The sequence below is a fragment of the Procambarus clarkii genome, chromosome 4, assembly GCF_040958095.1.
Source record: "Procambarus clarkii isolate CNS0578487 chromosome 4, FALCON_Pclarkii_2.0, whole genome shotgun sequence".
NCBI lineage: Eukaryota > Metazoa > Arthropoda > Malacostraca > Decapoda > Cambaridae > Procambarus > Procambarus clarkii.
Genome location: NC_091153.1, coordinates 28,816,487 through 28,838,549, shown reverse-complemented (window position 1 = coordinate 28,838,549; position 22,063 = coordinate 28,816,487). Strand labels below are relative to the sequence as shown.

The 22,063-nt window shown below is 40.8% G+C and overlaps 1 long non-coding RNA gene across 1 annotated transcript; it reads left to right on the top strand.

Annotated features, from left to right (window-relative positions):
• The first annotated feature begins 234 nt into the window (after positions 1-234).
• LOC138372036 (uncharacterized) lies at positions 235-1,654 on the top strand. The gene is made up of 3 exons (XR_011230650.1): positions 235-396; positions 687-775; positions 1,487-1,654. It is a non-coding gene; the product is annotated as an uncharacterized lncRNA (long non-coding RNA).
• The last annotated feature ends 20,409 nt before the right edge of the window (positions 1,655-22,063 follow it).

The following is a 22,063-nucleotide window of genomic DNA, read 5'->3' as shown; positions in this document are numbered from 1 at the left end:
ACATGACTCTTTAGCTCGTGTTCTAGCTTCAAGATTTTGTAAGGCAAGTAATTTGCTTTATTCATTGAATATATGCAACAATGATCATGATTCACTAATATAAGTGCGCAGGAAAAAAAAAACATTCAAAAATAAAAATAAAAATAACATTTACTGCCATTAAACAGCCTTCATCTGCAGTTAGGCTCGTAAGGATTGTTTTTTTTTTGTAATATCAAATATTAAATAAAAATTGCAACATTTATTATACTAACAGGGCAGTTTTTCCTCCTGTTGATAGGCAAAAGAAGCTGCAGAGTTAATAAGAAAGGAGTTAGCTGACTTATCTCTTGATGAAAAACAACTTCTCATCTGGATTGCAGAGTTAACCAACTTAGCCCAGAGTTTAAATAAAAGGTTTGCTTGTAAAATATATAGTAAGAAACACTGTTTTGAAATACTCTTATATATTTTAACAAGTTTATTGTACTGTAAAATCAATGCAGTACCATAAATCATAAAATTGCCAAAACATTTCTTTATTATTTTAATTGTTTAGTTCTTGTACAGTAATTGTCAGCCATCATAAAATGCCATTGTGACCATTGCCTAAAAATTTAAGTTAACTTTTTTTTTAATTAATCAGGGTCTTTACATGTTTGAATTTAGTAAACATTATAGTAAACAGTATCCTCTATTCTCAACAGATCAGTTTCTCAAAATGATGTTCAAAAGGGGATAGAGTTAGTATGTGACTCAATTAGAACCAAGAAATCCCACATATCCAGTGTAGCAGGTATGTTAAAGCTTATGTATAAGTTAGGGACTGATAAAACAAACAGAAATCTTTTAGTGTTTGTAAAATACTTCAAGAAAACAATGACTTTTTTTTTATCTAAACACATCTAATGTCATTTATTTCTCAGGTAGATTTGTATGGATACCATCTCACTTAGGTGTTGTCCTATGTAATTATAGGTAATTGTCAAAATTAAGTTGAGATATCAATATCTATGGCAGGTGCCTGCAGGTAATGAATCTGCCAATGGAAATCATTCCAGTTGTAAACTATGTGAACAAAAGCTAGGACATACTGTCTATCACTATATATGTGATTGCCCTGTTATCAATGACTTCAGAACAAATGGTATGATGTACTTTGAGTTTTGTTATTACTTCATACACTCAGGAATATTGGAAGATATTCTTGTGCTGTACCCCGATTTTGTTAGTGGAGGCTAATAGATCAGCCTTACATTTCATATTCTCTCCAGATTCCATGTATGACTGGCTGTCCTGTGAGGTTTTTGATCTACACTGTGGTCTTTCATACATAATACGATAGCAGCACATTGCTGTGTATACCTAAGCTTGTTAAAAAAAAGTGCTTGGCAAATATTTATGTAGTGTGATCTGCTACTTTTGTGTAGGTATTCACTACTAAGTATATACAAAACAAATTTATCAACTATAATCTTATTTACTAGTAACAAAGTGTTTCTTTCAGTTTCAAGCAAAATGAGATCACGATACCGTGCAAAGATTGAAGCAGACAAGAAAAAGTTGAGGGAACTGATAGCGGTCTACAATGAAGACAATACAGAAAAACTTAGTGTGGACATTGCTGAAGAGGGCAACTTTCCATGGTATAATGGCACTCCTCAACCAACTGATAATGGTAAGTATATTTGGTTATTTTTCTGTGCATATTGGCCTTGTCAATGAGGATAAATATTGTTAGCTACTAACATGTTAATTCAAACTTACTCATTATGGTAATGGACAAATGGAAGTCCATGCCTAATTTATATTTTTAAAATAATAATATTAACAAGATACCTTAAAAATGATTACATATGATTGCATTGTTGTTGCATAATACATGCATCCTACAATGACAGATTTGTTCATGTTCCTTATTAAATAATTTACTTTATATTTTATTTTTTGAATATTTTAAGTTACTCTTCAAGAAAAGAGAAATGCTGCAGAAAAGCTGCATATGTACAACAAGACTATGGAAGAACAAAATGTCATTCAACTGGAAATGAAAAGTTACTTGGATTTCTACAGAAAAAAGCTTGAAGAGATAACACAAAGACTAGTTGATGTACAAAACAAAAGTGCCCCACCCTCTTGGATAATTGAAGTTAGTATCAGGTATCAATATTAACTTAATTACTCCACTGAAATAAATGTTATTGCATTATAGCTACTTGGTAATTATTTTAACAGGTAGCTTAATCATTGTTGTTTGTGTCTAAGCTAAGTAAAATTAGTAAAAGCATTTTGTAGACACAAATTGTAATATATTTTCATTATCACTTTTACTGGTTAAAGTTTAAATGAAACACTTGTTAGGAAAACAAACATTTAATTTAAAAAATGCCTTAAATAATGATGTGTGTTTGTTTTACAGGAACAGGGTAAATACTCAATAAAGAATTCATCATTCCAGCATGTAACCAGTGGACTTACGGCCCTCTTGCTAAATATGAAAAAATTATATCAAATTAAACTATTTGAGGCAACTAACCTGTTTTCTGAAGACAGGGAAGTAGAGTACAACAAATTTCAAACAGACAGTCAAGATTCCGAGGATTCCGAGACCGGCAGTGACAACAGTGTAGTCAGTATTGAGTCACAGACTGACAACGAAGAAATGGAAGAAACACTCTTCCCTTTGATTTGAGTAGCTTTAAGCAGCAAAGCAAAGAGAAAATAACAAGTATTCTCTACCCCTGAGTTGGCAAATGTTCTTTGCCCAAATCATCGTCATGTAAATTTTGCATCCCTATGTTGCTCAAGAAAGATTTGTTTTCAAATTATTTTTTATTTTTATTAATTACCCTCAAAGTTTTGTTTAGTTTAGAAATGCTTATTAAATAAATTGTAGTTGTAGTTATGTGCAATTTCTTTGCTTTCCTTCAAAAAACACACACACACAAAAAAAGGTGAACATGAAAAATGAGTGCCCAAATGAGATACAGAAATTTTTTTTAGTATCAGTAGTTGACAAATGGAATGCATCAGGAAGTGATGTTGTGGAGGCAGACTCCGTACAAAGTTTCAAGTGTAGATATGACGGCCCAGTAGGTTCAGGAAACTACTTCATTTGAGATGATGCTTCCTAGCATTACGTAAGTAATGAAGAAATATGATATATTTACTCACAATAATGTTGGTACTGATTGTAGAACATGGAAATACACATTTTTACTCTGAAATAATCATATTTTATAACGAAATTATACGAAACTTAACTCGCAGTTCAACACAGGAAGTCTACATTCTAAGCCTGGTAGCACTCGAAATTATTGACAACACTGAAGTAGACAGCTTAGTTATTCCTGACTCCCTTTCTTCACTACGAGCAATAAACAGTTTGCAATCATGTAATAACGTGCTTGTCTTGGAAGCTAGACATAGATATATAAGAATACTTAGCAAGAGGGTAAATATAAAAATGTTGTGGATTCCTTCTCACATTGGCATGCAGGAACATGACAATAAATAAGCCTCTGTATCTCTTTCCACTTCGGCTCACAAGATGGGTATAGGGTGCATAATATATGCGCTAAAGAGAGAATGTTGTGGCTTTGGGTAATTCGATGATTCCAATTTTGCTATAAATTTATGTTAGTTTAGAGTAAAAATAAGGTTTTTTTTCATGATGTTCTACATTCAGCACTAACAATATAGTGAGTAAATATATCGTAGTGTTTCATTACTTACGTATACTGTACTAAGAAGCTTTGGGTAATTAGACGGACTGCCACACACCTACCTACCTACCTGATTTACATGAGGTTTTGTCATATATACCAATAACATAGATGAAAATATTAGGAACCACATCATCAAATTATAATGTAAATTATAATTTAATGCAAGATCTTGTATATTTATTTATTTATTTATTTATATATATACAAGAAGGTACATTGGGTTTGTGAGAATACATTGGATAGTACAGTATTTACATTCTTGTAAAGCCACTAGTACGCACAGCGTTTCGGGCAGGTCCTTAATCTAGCAGATAATTTTAAGTAGGTAATTTCAATCAGAATTGATAAATGATAAAGATACATTACAAGAGAAAAATGAGATGAGAGAGATAAGTAAGTATATTAAAGCACATTGTTATATTAAAGCTCTGATTAATTACATTGACAGCTTGATTAGTAATTTAAACAAGGTGCCTCGTAGCCTGGTGGATAGCGCGCAGGACTCGTGATTCTGTGGCGCGGGTTCGATTCCCGCACGAGGCAGAAACAAATGGGCAAAGTTTCTTTCACCCTGAATGCCCCTGTTACCTAGCAGTAAATAGGTACCTGGGTGTTAGTCAGCTGTCACGGGCTGCTTCCTGGGGGTGGAGGCCTGGTCGAGGACCGGGCCGCGGGGACACTAAAAAGTCCTGAAATCATCTCAAGATAACCTCAAGGTTAATAGACACCATACAGCAGATTGACAGCACATATAAGACAGCAATGATCACAATGGTAAAGATGTTCAGATTGGGTACATAAAGATTGGGAGACTGGGTAGCAAAAGATACATATAAACAAGATTTATAAACATGTGGTGCGGTCGTAGTATATGGGCTATAACAATCCACGTCACAAGTACTAAATTAACAGTACTACTTTACATAAAGAATATTAAATGTTTATTCAGGTAAAAGTTCTAATAGCAGATTTGTATGGCATAATTAGGGGACATGCATGATTTTGGGTAGTAGAACCCCAAGCACATGTACAATAATTAAGATAATGGCAAATTGTGAGTGTCTGAACTCGGGGAGCGAGAGCGTGGCGGCTCGATGCGGTCGTAGTCTGCTGTCTGCTCTGTGTCGAAGCTGTAGCGTCTTGGGTCGATTAGAACTGTACACGCCGAGTGCTACATTGTTGAATGGGGAAATTGTACTGTCCTCCATTCCTCATATCGCTTGCTTATATGGTGATTACACCTCAGCTCCCTCCAACAAGCTGAGAAGAGACCTGTAATTGGGGAAAGGATTGTAGCTTCTGTAATTAGTGCTAATTAGTTATGCTATTAAGATAATGAGCTAATGGAGCGAGTATAATGATTACTCGCTACAGCATTTTAATACCAAGCAGAGTTATGCCATGTGCGGGTAGGCGATTCCACGGGATTACAACCCTATGGGTGAAAGCATCTTTGGTTTTCTGTCCTACATTGTGGTTTCTTGAGCTTGAACCCGTTGCTCCTCGTTCGTGTTACGTCTGACCTTTTGAAAAAACTGTCCGGATTGACATCCTCCAAATTTAGTATTTTATGGGTTTCTATGAGATCCGCCCTGTCATGCCTGGTCTGCAGTGTTGTTACCCTAGTGGCCCTCATCCATTCCTGATACGAGAGATGAAGCTCTGGTATGATTTTTTTTAATTACCTCTTCCACTTGTTGAGCAATATTATTGTCCCCTAACTACCCTTGCCACTTCGGGGGGGTATAGGGTGTTGATGTAGCTTCAGGGCACCAATCCCCCCAGCCACAGGGCATGGCGAGAAGGCGAAATGATGCATTCTGACTCAAACGCCCTTTCCTTTATCTATCTGTTGTGAGGTAGTGCTGTCAATTTGGTAGTTCTGAAGTGGATTGTTGTGGCCCACATGTAAGGGCTAGCATTTATCGACATTAAAAAGCATTTGTCAGTCATCTGACCATTTTTGAAGTTCATTTAGATCACTTAGTAAGGTCTCATTATCACCTTCAACTATTCCATGGTCCAGGGATTTTCTGAAAAGGAGTTTCACTGACAAACATAGTGAATTTGCCAGTTCAGTTCCTTTACGACTTGGGACTGAAATACATTCACACTTTGGGCTTTTGAGTCTTTTAGTTTGTCAATGCTCTTCCTGATTGTGTAGCGTGTAATTGGTATTTCTCTTAATTCATTCTCTTTACCTCCGACAAACATTTGTGTGGGTGATGGGATGTCATTCAAGCTTTCTAGTGTGAACACTGATGTAAAGTATTCGTTCAGTGTGTTTGCTGCCCTTTTATCGTGCAACTTAACATTGTTCAGCCCGTCCTCCAAACAAAGATCCAAAAGTGATTCCATGCACCCGCCAAACCCCCTGTTTATGAATGAAAAGCGGTTTACACACGACTCACAACTGCTGACGTTCGAACATATCCGGAACAAGTGCTTCACTGACGAATTTTGTTCGAATCACAACACTATCAATGCTTCACCCACGTACTACAAATACAAATAAACGCCAACAGAACCTAAACACCTGACCTAACCTATCCTATGCCTATATATACACAATATGCCAATATATTATAATATTAATTTATACTTGAGAAAATTCCCGTTTTGAATGAACAGCATGTTAAAATTTATGAATGCGTCTGTGGGGTCGACCGCTGGTTGTAATGGACTAGAGTCGAGGACGGGTTGCATTGTTAGTCTCATCTTTTATGGGTCCTACTCTGCTGTAATGGGTTTTTGTTTGGGTTTTACTTCGTATATATTTGGCCGAAACGCTATGCGTATTAGTGGCTTTAGGTATTGTATTTTAAATTTAAAATATTTGCCCCAAGGAGAGAGTTTATTGGGAGTACTTAGCTGTGTCATTAGGCAGATAATTAACTATACAATTTGCTGTGCTCCGTCCTTTTACAAATCCATTGACCCACATCCCCTAACCTGCGTATTTTGTGCAATAGTCGGTTTCGGATGATCCTTTCGAACATGTTGCAAGTGCATGACATGAGACTGATAGGTCTGTAATTGCCAGGGTCATTGGGTTTCGGTATGGGAACAAATATTGCATGTTTCCATTGTGTGGGCAACACTCCACTTAGGAATGACTTGTTAAACAGGTGGAGTATTGAGTTCCCAGACACTTCACCAGTGCATTGAGTATGTCGTAGGTGATGCCATCCTCACCAGGTGCTGTAATTTTATCCTTTTCATAGCCCCCCTTTACTTCCTGGGCTGTGATTGGTTCCTCATACTCGTCATCACTAGATTGTGCTCTTGTTATCCTAATCCTTCTGTCAGTTTGTCGGAGGAGCTGTTCCCTGCTTACTTATGCAGGGAGGGAGGAGGATGATGCTGCATCACTCAACTTGTGTATTAGTTCTTCAGCCTTACCCTGGGGGTCTTTGTGAGCCGCAGGCCGGGCTCTGTCCCCTTAGCTATCTGAATTTTTGCCCACACTTGTCTTGCAGATGTTTCTATTCCAATAGAGCTAGTGAACGCTAGCCCTTGTCTTTCCCTTTGTAACTCATCTGCAATGTATGTACCTTTACCTGAATTGAAAATCTAATCTAAATCTAAATCTAATCTATATGCTTAGAGATATGCAAATGAGAGAGTAATAGAGCGAAACCTTTAAAATACTGAACAATTTGGAGGATATTGATTCATTCAATTTCTTCAAAAGGTCAGATGTAACACGAACAAAGAGCAAAGGTTTCAAGCTCAACAAGCCACAATGTAGGAGTAACAACAGATGCTTTTGAATACATAGGGTTAAGAACCCCATTGAAACCGCCTACCCAACGAAATCGTAAATGCTAAAATTCTCAAGAACTTTTAAACTCCAGCTTGAAAAAAATTATCAGGACAAATGTGGTTGTCACATATACATACTGTTCTTAAAATATTTCCCCATTTTGCACCCGCAAGATAACGTACAATTTTAAAGGTTGACGAATGTTATTTTTTTTGTTTGCAAAGCTGTTCACTTGAGACAGTTAAGAAAGTCCCAGCTGTGTCTGGGTACAAGTGACAGGATGAACGATGAAGGATTTGCTTCCTATTGGCAAGCTCCTATGGTGGTGTGTCCACTCACATGATGAGTGGCACTGCCCAATACTGTCACTATATTCATAGTGACAGTATTGGGATGGACAGTATTGGTGTGTCCAGTCACAGGATGAGTGGCGCTGCCCAACAGTGTCACCATGGTGACAGTATTGGGCTCCTAATCTAGAGATCTTGATCACCACTTCAATTTTGACCCATTGCTCCACTTTCAGCGCCTTAGTGTGGCGATCCAGAGAGGAAATTATCACTGTATCCATGGCTCCAGCCTGCCATCTGAAGAGCTGGAGGAACTCTAGAACCTGTGATGAGTAGCCTTGTACAAAGCATGTAACCAATGTTGTAACCCTTTTTGTGTAATGAAATATTAAAATAAAGTTACACACATACTAAAAGAATAGGGTGGTAGACAAGATGAAAGTGTTCAGTGAGGATCCACAAGGTCTTCTCTGAGTACTCTTTATTTTCTTCTCCGTGGCTGTGTCCCTACACTTGCACAAGAGGTGGTACCCCTTTTAGGTTTAATAAAAAAATTATATATATATATATATATATATATATATATATATATATATATATATATATATATATATATATATATATATATATATATATATATATATATATAAATATATATATATATATATATATATATATATATATATATATATATATATATATATATATATATATATATATATATATATATATATATATATGTCGTACCTAGTAGCCAGAACGCACTTCTCAGCCTACTATGCAAGGCCCGATTTGCCTAATAAGCCAACTTTTCATGAATTAATTGTTTTTCGACTACCTAACCTACCTAACCTAACCTAACCTAACTTTTTCGGCTACCTAACCTAACCTAACCTATAAAGATAGGTTAGGTTAGGTTAGGTACATCCCACCAGTGGGACTCGAACCCAGAAAGCACAACTACCTTCCAGTAGCTGGCATAACTAGTATGCTTTAACCCACTACGCCATCAGACCTTACAAAAGAAGTAGATAGTTCGAGATATACATCTCAAACATCTCTACCTCCCGAAGGCACCAGATGAGTGAGGGGTCAGTCTGCATTTTTCGTCAAGCCACTGTCAATGTGAGAGAACTCGTGTCCAGCTTATAAGCCTATACTTGCATAAACCACAAGTGAAGATAAACAATCTTTGGACAACACCCACCAGTGGGACTCGAACCCAGAAAGCACAACTACCTTCCAGTAGCTGGCATAACTAGTATGCTTTAACCCACTACACCATCAGACCTTACAAAAGAAGTAGATAGTTCGAGATATATATCTCAAACATCTCTACCTCCCGAAGGCACCAGATGAGTGAGGGGTCAGTCTGCATTTTTCGTCAAGCCACTGTCAATGTGAGAGAACTCGTGTCCAGCTTATAAGCCTATACTTGCATAAACCACAAGTGAAGATAAACAATCTTTGGACAACACCCACCAGTGGGACTCGAACCCAGAAAGCACAACTACCTTCCAGTAGCTGGCATAACTAGTATGCTTTAACCCACTACGCCATCAGACCTTACAAAAGAAGTAGATAGTTCGAGATATATATCTCAAACATCTCTACCTCCCGAAGGCACCAGATGAGTGAGGGGTCAGTCTGCATTTTTCGTCAAGCCACTGTCAATGTGAGAGAACTCGTGTCCAGCTTATAAGCCTATACTTGCATAAACCACAAGTGAAGATAAACAATCTTTGGACAACACCCACCAGTGGGACTCGAACCCAGAAAGCACAACTACCTTCCAGTAGCTGGCATAACTAGTATGCTTTAACCCACTACGCCATCAGACCTTACAAAAGAAGTAGATAGTTCGAGATATATATCTCAAACATCTCTACCTCCCGAAGGCACCAGATGAGTGAGTATAGGCTTATAAGCTGGACACGAGTTCTCTCACATTGACAGTGGCTTGATGAAAATTGCAGACTGACCCCTCACTCATCTGGTGCCTTCGGGAGGTAGAGATGTTTGAGATATATATATCTCGAACTATCTACTTCTTTTGTAAGGTCTGATGGCGTAGTGGGTTAAAGCATACTAGTTATGCCAGCTACTGGAAGGTAGTTGTGCTTTCTGGGTTCGAGTCCCACTGGTGGGTGTTGTCCAAAGATTGTTTATCTTCACTTGTGGTTTATGCAAGTATAGGCTTATAAGCTGGACACGAGTTCTCTCACATTGACAGTGGCTTGATGAAAATTGCAGACTGACCCCTCACTCATCTGGTGCCTTCGGGAGGTAGAGATGTTTGAGATATATATATCTCGAACTATCTACTTCTTTTGTAAGGTCTGATGGCGTAGTGGGTTAAAGCATACTAGTTATGCCAGCTACTGGAAGGTAGTTGTGCTTTCTGGGTTCGAGTCCCACTGGTGGGTGTTGTCCAAAGATTGTTTATCTTCACTTGTGGTTTATGCAAGTATAGGCTTATAAGCTGGACACGAGTTCTCTCACATTGACAGTGGCTTGATGAAAATTGCAGACTGACCCCTCACTCATCTGGTGCCTTCGGGAGGTAGAGATGTTTGAGATATATATATCTCGAACTATCTACTTCTTTTGTAAGGTCTGATGGCGTAGTGGGTTAAAGCATACTAGTTATGCCAGCTACTGGAAGGTAGTTGTGCTTTCTGGGTTCGAGTCCCACTGGTGGGTGTTGTCCAAAGATTGTTTATCTTCACTTGTGGTTTATGCAAGTATAGGCTTATAAGCTGGACACGAGTTCTCTCACATTGACAGTGGCTTGATGAAAATTGCAGACTGACCCCTCACTCATCTGGTGCCTTCGGGAGGTAGAGATGTTTGAGATATATATATCTCGAACTATCTACTTCTTTTGTAAGGTCTGATGGCGTAGTGGGTTAAAGCATACTAGTTATGCCAGCTACTGGAAGGTAGTTGTGCTTTCTGGGTTCGAGTCCCACTGGTGGGTGTTGTCCAAAGATTGTTTATCTTCACTTGTGGTTTATGCAAGTATAGGCTTATAAGCTGGACACGAGTTCTCTCACATTGACAGTGGCTTGATGAAAATTGCAGACTGACCCCTCACTCATCTGGTGCCTTCGGGAGGTAGAGATGTTTGAGATATATATATCTCGAACTATCTACTTCTTTTGTAAGGTCTGATGGCGTAGTGGGTTAAAGCATACTAGTTATGCCAGCTACTGGAAGGTAGTTGTGCTTTCTGGGTTCGAGTCCCACTGGTGGGTGTTGTCCAAAGATTGTTTATCTTCACTTGTGGTTTATGCAAGTATAGGCTTATAAGCTGGACACGAGTTCTCTCACATTGACAGTGGCTTGATGAAAATTGCAGACTGACCCCTCACTCATCTGGTGCCTTCGGGAGGTAGAGATGTTTGAGATATATATATCTCGAACTATCTACTTCTTTTGTAAGGTCTGATGGCGTAGTGGGTTAAAGCATACTAGTTATGCCAGCTACTGGAAGGTAGTTGTGCTTTCTGGGTTCGAGTCCCACTGGTGGGTGTTGTCCAAAGATTGTTTATCTTCACTTGTGGTTTATGCAAGTATAGGCTTATAAGCTGGACACGAGTTCTCTCACATTGACAGTGGCTTGATGAAAATTGCAGACTGACCCCTCACTCATCTGGTGCCTTCGGGAGGTAGAGATGTTTGAGATATATATATCTCGAACTATCTACTTCTTTTGTAAGGTCTGATGGCGTAGTGGGTTAAAGCATACTAGTTATGCCAGCTACTGGAAGGTAGTTGTGCTTTCTGGGTTCGAGTCCCACTGGTGGGTGTTGTCCAAAGATTGTTTATCTTCACTTGTGGTTTATGCAAGTATAGGCTTATAAGCTGGACACGAGTTCTCTCACATTGACAGTGGCTTGATGAAAATTGCAGACTGACCCCTCACTCATCTGGTGCCTTCGGGAGGTAGAGATGTTTGAGATATATATATCTCGAACTATCTACTTCTTTTGTAAGGTCTGATGGCGTAGTGGGTTAAAGCATACTAGTTATGCCAGCTACTGGAAGGTAGTTGTGCTTTCTGGGTTCGAGTCCCACTGGTGGGTGTTGTCCAAAGATTGTTTATCTTCACTTGTGGTTTATGCAAGTATAGGCTTATAAGCTGGACACGAGTTCTCTCACATTGACAGTGGCTTGATGAAAATTGCAGACTGACCCCTCACTCATCTGGTGCCTTCGGGAGGTAGAGATGTTTGAGATATATATATCTCGAACTATCTACTTCTTTTGTAAGGTCTGATGGCGTAGTGGGTTAAAGCATACTAGTTATGCCAGCTACTGGAAGGTAGTTGTGCTTTCTGGGTTCGAGTCCCACTGGTGGGTGTTGTCCAAAGATTGTTTATCTTCACTTGTGGTTTATGCAAGTATAGGCTTATATATATATATATATATATATATATATATACCTGCTGGAGGCCCCGGGGGTGACAAGAAGAACCGTATCTCCTTCATTCCAACACTATGAACGTTGAAAGGTGCGTTGTCTGAGCTTTGTGTATGGCGAGGCAGGTACAGTGTATGGGTGAGGGTGAGGGGAGGGTCGCCGCCGTCTCAGTGCCGCCACCCACCAGCCCCCAAGGCGGGGTACGGGGGGAAGGGGGGTGTGATGGGGGAGGCTCTCGAGCTGCCTACAGTGATGTTAGTGGAAAGTTAGTGCGTTCATAAGCAAATCGGTGAGTGTAGTGTTAAAAACAAAGTGCACTAGTGATTTCCCCGAGAGTTTGATAGTGTGTAACAAGTGTGACGGCGGCCTCCCTCGTGTGTCCCCCCTCCACCACCCCCGCCCGCCATCTTCCCCCACCCCGCTACCTGCGCCCGACCCAGCAAGCCGCCCATCAACACACAGCCTACCCACACACGGTGCCCAGGCCATGCCCAACTCCCCCAGGAGGGTAATGCTTGCCGTGTTACTCTCCATCTGGGAAGGAGAGGGTGCACTCAGCGGGCAGCCAGGCGTCATCACATCTAGGCATGGCACATGTCGCACCTGACACACAGCCTCTTTCCAGCCAAGAAGATGGCCACCCAAGAGGAAACTGTCAAGTGTGTGACAGACGGTATCGTCTCAATTCAAATGGAACTGTCCGCTATCATTCTCTCAATTCAGGTGGTTGTCTAGGGTCTAGGCGCCTGCCCCGGGGCAGTGACGATGGACAACCTGCTGCAGGAGCGAGGAACAATACCTCCCTAAACTTCATTTCAGCAGATAATCTGCTTGAAGCAATCAAAGCGACGTCCACCAGGACCTTGCCCCACATCCCCAAGGCTGCCCGTCATCAAGCAGCAGCCAAACTCACCAGTCTGCTGACAAAGGTCAACAATGCTCCTAGAACCATTGGAGCATGGCACAATCTCCTTCTATTTGGGAATGCATGCCTAGCATTACCGCCCAGGAAGTCATTAGCAACCTCTGTAATCAGAGCTCTTAATGAATTCCCCAGAGCAGACAACCTGGTCCGCCTCCCCCCTCGTGCCAAGAACACCAGCCGCAGGACGACCAACAATAACTCATCTGAGAACCACAAAATGAGAGCACAGATCACCAGGAAAATAGAAGAGGGCAATACCACAGGTGCCATCAGAATCATGACCAGCGATGACACTATTGCCCCCAGGAATGCCACGACAGCAGAGGCTCTTCAAGACAAACACCCACCCAGAGCCCCCGACAGCAGCAGGGATCCCCAGGGAAACAATGCTGGCATAGAACCCTTGACTGTTCGAGAATCTGAGGTGTACAAAGCAGCCATGTCTTTCCCAACTGGTTCAGCAGGGGGCTTTACAGGCCTAAGACCCCAGCACATCAAACAAATGCTGAACCCGGTGCTTGGAGATGCTGCAAAGGACCTTCTAGTGGAACTTACCAGATTCTCCAACATGTGTTTGGCTGGCGGCATCCCTGAGGACATCAGGCCTGTCTTTTATGGAGCAGCACTCTGTGCTCTAAAGAAGAAGGATAGGGGTATCAGGCCCATTGCCGTTGGCAACACCCTCCGACGCCTTGTAGCTAAGGCTGCAGTGAGATCTATCAGCCAGGAAGCAGCCACCTTGCTGAAACCTCATCAGCTCGGGTTTGGGATTCCCCTAGGTTGTGAAGCTGCAGCACATGCAGCGCGGGCTTACATTGTTGATCTCCCGGACCAGAAGGCACTAGTAAAGCTTGACTTCAAAAATGCCTTCAATCAAGTCAGACGAGACGCTGTCCTCAGGGCTGTACACAACCATTTCCGTCCCCTTTACCCATTCATCCGATCGTGCTACAGTGGGGACTCTAAGCTTCTTTTTGGGGAGCATGAAATAAACTCCTGTGAAGGTGTCCAACAAGGTGACCCCTTAGCCCCCCTCCTTTTCTGCCTAGCTATCAAAGAGGTCACTGATAGTCTGACAAGCGAGCTAAACATCTGGTACCTGGATGATGGCACTCTAGCTGGAACTCCGGAAACCATTTTGGGAGATATAAGGAAAATCCAGGAGCAGGGAGCAGCCTTAGGCCTCATTCTCAATGCATCCAAATGTGAAATAATCTCCCGCAACCCAGACATCACTGGGCAAATACAAAATGTTCTTCCAGACATTCTCGTTGTCGAGCCACCGGACTGCACTCTCCTGGGTGCCCCCATTGGCCCACGAGCAATCGAGGAGGTCCTGGCTGCAAAAATCACTGACCTAAAGAGAATGCAGGACAGGATTGACAAGATTGATGCCCATGATGCTCTCTTTCTCCTCACAAGATGCCTGTCTCTCCCTAAGTTGACCTACTTTCTGAGATGTTCTCCATCCTACAGCAGCCCTAAGTTAAATGTGTATGACACCCTTCTGAGGTCCATGCTGGTGAAAGTCCTGAACCTGCCATTGGACGACTCTCAGTGGGAGCAAGCAACCCTTCCTGTAAGACTCGGCGGCCTTGGTGTCCGCACAGCCTCCCAAATTGCTCTACCAGCCTTCCTTTCCTCCTCTCATGCATCGCACGACCTCGTCAGAGATATTTTACCTGCAACCCTGAGAGATTCAGCAGGAATACACGATCCTGCTTTCACTGAATGTTCAAATCAGTGGAATGTTCTTGCAGCCCCAGCAACCATTATAGAGCCAACAAAACAACACAAACAGTCCGGCTGGGACCACCCTCTAGTGGAAAAAGTAGCTGATGCCATGCTAAGCGTCGCAACATCAGACAAGGAGAAAGCCCGCCTCAGAGCAGTGCGTGCCCCCCATGCAGGAGACTTCCTCCTGGCAGTACCCATGTCTGCAATGGGCACGCGCCTAGATCCAGAATCCCTTCGTGTAGCAGTGGCCCTCCGCCTTGGTGCCCCAATTCACACTGAATACAAGTGTATTTGCAACAGGGTGGAAGCAGACCAATACGGACTGCATGGGTTGCATTGCGGAAGCACAAAGGGCTGGCATGCAAGACACAAGGAGGTCAATGACACCATCAAGAGAAGCCTCGTCTCAGCTGGGTGCCCAGCGGAGAGAGAACCTCGCATCCTAGGGGTCCAAAACCCGGATTTCCCAGCACTTCGCCCTGATGGCATCACGATATACTCATGGAAGGAGGGTAGACAGTTGGTGTGGGACTACACATGTGTATCCACCCTGGCTGACACCTATGTACACTTGGGAGCTGATCAAGCAGGTGGGGCGGCCAACCACAGGGAAACAGCAAAATCACTCAAGTACAGGCGACTGGAAGGTCAATACCTCTTTGTTCCCATAGCGTCTGAGACGCATGGCCCCTGGGGCAAGAGTGCCTTGGGATTTCTCAAGGAATTGGGGTCCAAGCTCATTGACGTCACCAGAGACCCAAGGGCTTCCAGTTTTTTATTTCAGCGTCTCAGTGTGGCGATCCAGAGGGGAAATGCTTGCTGCGTCCTCGGTTCCTGTCCAGAAGCGGAGGAGCTTCAAGAGATCCATAACCTTTAGGCATTTGTCTTGTATGTTTTGTAACCTTTAAATACACAATAAAGGAAAAAAAAAATAATTAAAAAAAAAAAAAAAAATATATAAATATATATATATATATAAATATATATATAAATATATATATAAATATATATATATATTAATATATATATATAAATATATATATATATAAATATATATATTTATTTATATATATGTCGTACCTAGTAACCAGAACGCACTTCTCAGCCTACTATGCAAGGCTAGATTTGCCTAATAAGCCAAGTTTTCCTGAATTAATATCTTTTTTCTAATTTTTTTCTTATGAAATGATAAAGCTACCCATTTCATTATGTATGAGGTAATTTTTTTTTATTGGAGTTAAAATTAACGCAGATATATGACCGAACCTAACCAACCCTACCTAACCTAACCTAACCTATCTTTATAGGTTAGGTTAGTTAGCCGAAAATGTTAGGTTAGGTTAGGTTAGGTAGGTTAGGTTGTCGAAAAACAATTAATTCATGAAAACTTGGCTTATTAGGCAAATCGGGCCTTGCATGGTAGGCTGAGAAGTGCGTTCTGGCTACTAGGTACGACATATATAAATATATATAAATATATATATATATATATATATATATATATATATATATATATATATATATATATATATATATATATATATATATATATATATGTATATATATATATATATATGAAATAAACTCCTGTGAAGGTGTCCAACAAGGTGACCCCTTAGCCCCCCTCCTTTTCTGCCTAGCTATCAAAGAGGTCACTGATAGTCTGACAAGCGAGCTAAACATCTGGTACCTGGATGATGGCACTCTCGCTGGAACCCCGGAAACCATTTTGGAGGATATAAGGAAAATCCAGGAGCAGGAAGCAGCCTTAGGCCTCATTCTCAGTGCGTCCAAATGTGAAATAATCTCCCGCAACCCAGACATCACTGGGCAAATACAAAATGTTCTTCCAGACATTCTCGTTGTCGAGCCACCAGACTGCACTCTCTTGGGTGCCCCCATTGGCCCACGAGCAATCGAGGAGGTCCTGGATGCAAAAATCACTGATCTAAAGAGAATGCTGGACAGGATTGACAAGATTGATGCCCATGATGCTCTCTTTCTCCTCACAAGATGCTTGTCTCTCCCTAAGTTGACCTACTTTCTGAAATGTTCTCCAACCTACAGCAGCCCTAAGTTAAATGTGTATGACACCCTTCTGAGGTCCATGCTGGTGAAAGTCCTTAACCTGCCATTGGACGACTCTCAGTGGGAGCAAGCAACCCTTCCTGTAAGACTCAGCGGCCTTAGTGTCCGCACAGCCTCCCAAATTGCTCTACCAGCCTTCCTTTCCTCCTCCCACGCATCGCACGACCTCGTCATTTTGGGTGAGGTGATATGCGGGTATAAAATGAAAGCTGTTTAAATCATAGCATAAGTAAGAACTCTGTTTAGTGTTTGCAGGTTATAGTTGTGTGTGTGTAAACTAAAATTCTTTGAAAATGTAATAAGTTATTACAAAACGCGTTCAAGTATCGCGCCAGACTAGAAATAAAAATGAATTTTGGAGAATTGATTTTTCAGTTACCATCAACAGTGAAAAGAAACATAAGAAATATTGAGAAAATTCGTGTTAGAATTATTAATCTTACTTTTTCGGTCATATTTATTAATATATGTCTAAAGGAAAGACTGCTACCAAAGTATACTAATATTATATATATATATATATATATATATATATATATATATATATATATATATATATATATATATATATATATATATATATATATATATATATATATATATATATATATATATATATATATATATATATATATATATATATATATATATATATATAACTGTGCTTGGGGACCCACCACCCTTAACTACCCCTACTCCAAATTAATCAACAAAAATCTGAAATTACAACCATCACACAGAAATAACCTGCACACGTAAATAACATCACATGAAACAAGAAGGTATGACAGGATGTGCAGAATACCCCCGTTGAAAAGCAGATGTGCAACAGGAACTTCTGAGAGAAGCACACATGTGCAGTATGTGCAGTACCACACCCAGGCTGTGGTACTGCACATACTGCACAAGGATGGATTGATAAATTAATATATGGACTACTGACTTTAAACACAAGTTTATTGATTTTATTAAAAAAATATATCATATATGTTACATAAATACTTAGGAATTTTTTCTTAGAAATTATATTGTTCTGTAAAGGAAGTAAGATTGATGGGAGTCACCTCTGACTTAATTACAATATAAAAAAATAGTTTATTATCTGCTATCAGACAAATAGTGCGTTACTTTCTTCTGAACCATCATGACTTGCCCTTTTCCAACAGATTCATCTTCCTTCTTGACTATCTTCAAATTATTTCTTTCTTCTTTTCTATTTGATGGCTTCAAAATAATGGACGTCTTCGACCCTTCTAAGATATGATCTTTGGGAACCCTGATGAAGGTACTTGCTTCAGCAGTAAGTAGACACTGATGTGCTGAAAATGTGGAAAACATAACATATATAATAAATATATATTTCTTGCAAAAAACAAAACACCAAAATCACAGAAATTTGGAACCATAGTAGTCTGTAGACAGAGGCCACCAGGCATTACAACAATCGGTAGACAGAGACCAAGAAGGGCATTTGTGGGGCCACAATGGTTTCCAAGAATCCTAGCATAGATTATTTGAGTTAAAATTGGTTTACTTTTACCAAGGGGCCATTTGGAGGTAGGCCCACCCCAGTACCCACTGTGTGTGTATTCTTCCAAATAGTGTTGAGGTGCCATAGGCACAATCAGAGTACTGTATAAACATCAGAGGTCCGCGGTTGTTCAACGTCCTCCCAGCGACTATAAGAAATATTGCCGGAACAACCGTGGACATCTTCAAGAGAAAACTGGACTGTTTTCTAAGAGAAGTTCCAGATCAGCCGAGCTGTGGTGGGTATGTGGCCCTGCGGGCCGCTCCAAGCAACAGCCTGGTGGACAAAACACTCACAAGTTGAGCCTGGCCTTGGGCCGGGCTTGGGAAGTAGAAGAACTCCCAGAACCCCATCAAGCAGGTGTAATGTACTCAGGTAACTAGTGCCCAGACACAGAAACTAGACACCTCTAGACACCAAACTAGACACAGAAACTAGACACCTCTAGACACCAAACTAGACACAGACACTAGACAGAGTTCCACATAAGAGGTTGTTCTGGAAACTGGAAAATATTGGAGGAGTGACAGGCACGCTTCTAACATGCATGAAAAATTTTCTGACTGATAGAAAAATGAGGGCTGTGATCAGAGGCAATGTATCGGACTGGAGAAATGTCACAAGTGGAGTACCACAGGGTTCAGTTCTTGCACCAGTGATGTTTATTGTCTACATAAATGATCTACCAGTTGGTATACAGAATTATATGAACATGTTTGCTGATGATGCTAAGATAATAGGAAGGATAAGAAACTTAGATGATTGTCATGCCCTTCAAGAAGACCTGAACAAAATAAGTACATGGAGCGCCACTTGGCAAATGGAATTTAATGTTAATAAATGCCATGTTATGGAATGTGGAATAGGAGAACATAGACCCCACACAACCTATATATTATGTGAGAAATCTTTAAAGAATTCTGATAAAGAAAGAGATCTAGGGGTGGTTCTAGATAGAAAACTATCACCTGAGGACCACATAAAGAATATTGTGCGAGGAGCCTATGCCACGCTTTCTAACTTCAGAATTGCTTTTAAATACATGGATGGCGATATACTAAAGAAATTGTTCACGACCTTTGTTAGGCCAAAGCCAGAATATGCAGCAGTTGTGTGGTGCCCATATCTTAAGAAGCACATCAACAAACTGGAAAAGGTGCAAAGACATGCTACTAAGTGGCTCCCAGAACTGAAGGGCAAGAGCTACGAGGAGAGGTTAGAGGCATTAAATATGCCAAAACTAGAAGACAGAAGAAAAAGAGGTGATATGATCACTACATACAAAATAGTAACAGGAATTGATAAAATCGATAGGGAAGATTTCTTGAGACCTGGAACGTTAAGAACAAGAGGTCATAGATATAAACTAGCTAAACACAGATGCCGAAGAAATATAAGAAAATTCACTTTCGCAAACAGAGTGGTAGACGGTTGGAACAAGTTAGGGGAGAAGGTGGTGGAGGCCAGGACCGTCAGTAGTTTCAAAGCGTTATATGACAAAGAGTGCTGGGAAGACGGGACATCACGAGCGTAGCTCTCATCCTGTAACTACACTTAGGTAATTACACTTAGGTAATTACCTCTACTGTAAGATAACTAGTGGGAAAATGCAAGTAATGCAATCTAACAAGTGAACAAAACAAATTAAGAGTGCGACACGTGGTAGCAACACTGCCACTATGAAAACACCCACTACTCCATCGACCGGGATAATCTTTTAGCAAGAGGAGGAGGAGAAGAATGGCTAAAAATGACCAGACTCTACCACCAACTCGGTCAAATGCTAGAGAGGACGCAAACACAGTGGCCTCCTTACCAGAGCCTCAGGTATTATCACGAAGTAAGGCATCCAGCACTTTCACTAACACGATAACATCATTTATATTTGCCAACATCCAGGGTATAAAAACACGCAAATCCACCAAAGTTCACTTTATTGATGGTCTCCTTCATGAGGCAAATGCAGTGTTTGCAGCCCTAACAGAAACCCACACAAAGGACTACCATGATGGTGAAATATGGATCTCAGAGTACAATCTTTTCATATGTGATAGGAAACACCGGCTTCAGGGTGGGGTCAGCCTCTACATCAAAGACACACTCATCTGTACTGAGCTGCTAAACACCTCAAATGATATGGTGGAAGTGCTGATAATCAAAATAGAGATCCTAAATGTACTTATTGTCCTTGTATATAAGTCACCGGAGGCAAACCCTCAGCAGTTTAAACACCAACTAATGAAAATAGAACACTGCTTGGAAAACCTCACAAATCCAGCTCCGAACATCATCCTGCTTGGGGACTTCAACCTACGGCACCTGAAATGGAAGCACCTGGCTAATACAGTAATATCAGAAAGAATACCAGGAAGTAGCCTAAATGAACAGGCACATGCAAATGACCTGCTACGGATGTGCGACAGGTTTGCCTTAAACCAGCATATAGTTATCTTCTTGAGGTTATCTTGAGATGATTTCGGGGCTTTTTAGTGTCCCCGCGGCCCGGTCCTCGACCAGGCCTCCACCCCCAGGAAGCAGCCCGTGACAGCTGACTAACACCCAGGTACCTATTTTACTGCTAGGTAACAGGGGCATAGGGTGAAAGAAACTCTGCCCATTGTTTCTCGCCGGCGCCTGGGATCGAACCCAGGACCACAGGATCACAAGTCCAGCGTGCTGTCCGCTCGGCCGACCGGTAGTAGAACCAACAAGGAAGGAGAACACGCTGGACCTCATTTTCACTAATAATCATGAATTGATCAGGAACATAATGATTACAAATACCTGTTACTCAGATATCAACTTAATTGAAGTTATGACAACCATGGGGAATAGACCTTCAAAACCAGTCCAGTCCAGATTCCCGGTGGAGATTTCAGCAAATTCAACTTCAATAATAAACAGATAAACTGGGAGCAAATTAACAAGGACTTCACAGAAATAAACTGGGAAGAACAGCTAGAAAATGCAAATCTGAACCAGTGCCTGGAAAAAATAAGCTCAGTAGCACTAAAAATATGTTCAAACCGCATACCCCTAAGAAAAAAGAGGAAGAGATGCAGATTGGAACGAGAACGTCGTTCCCTATATAGGCAAAGAAAGCGAATCGCGGAACAACTTGAGAGTTGCACCCTATCTCAAGAACGGCGAAGAAGGTTAGGTAGAGAAATAGAAACAATTGAACTCAAGCTACAAGAATCATACAAAACCCAGGAGAGGCAAAGAGAGCAAAAGGCCATCAGTGAAAGAGAGAAATCCGAAATATTTTTTCTCCTATGCAAAATCAAGATCAAAAACCACATTTAGTATCGGGCCCCTGCGAAAGGGAGATGGAACTTTCACCGATGACAACAAAGAAATGAGCGAGCTACTGAGGAAGCAATACGACTGTTTTCTGCGAGCCATTAAACGCACTAAAGATTTCTAACCAAAATGAGTTTTTCATGGATATGATACCAACATCAAATCATATATCAGACGTCACCCTATCCCCACTGGATTTTGAAGAAGCCATAAACAGTATGCCTATGCACTCTGCACCAGGCCCGGATTCTTGGAACTCCATATTCATCAAGAACTGTAAAAAAACACTA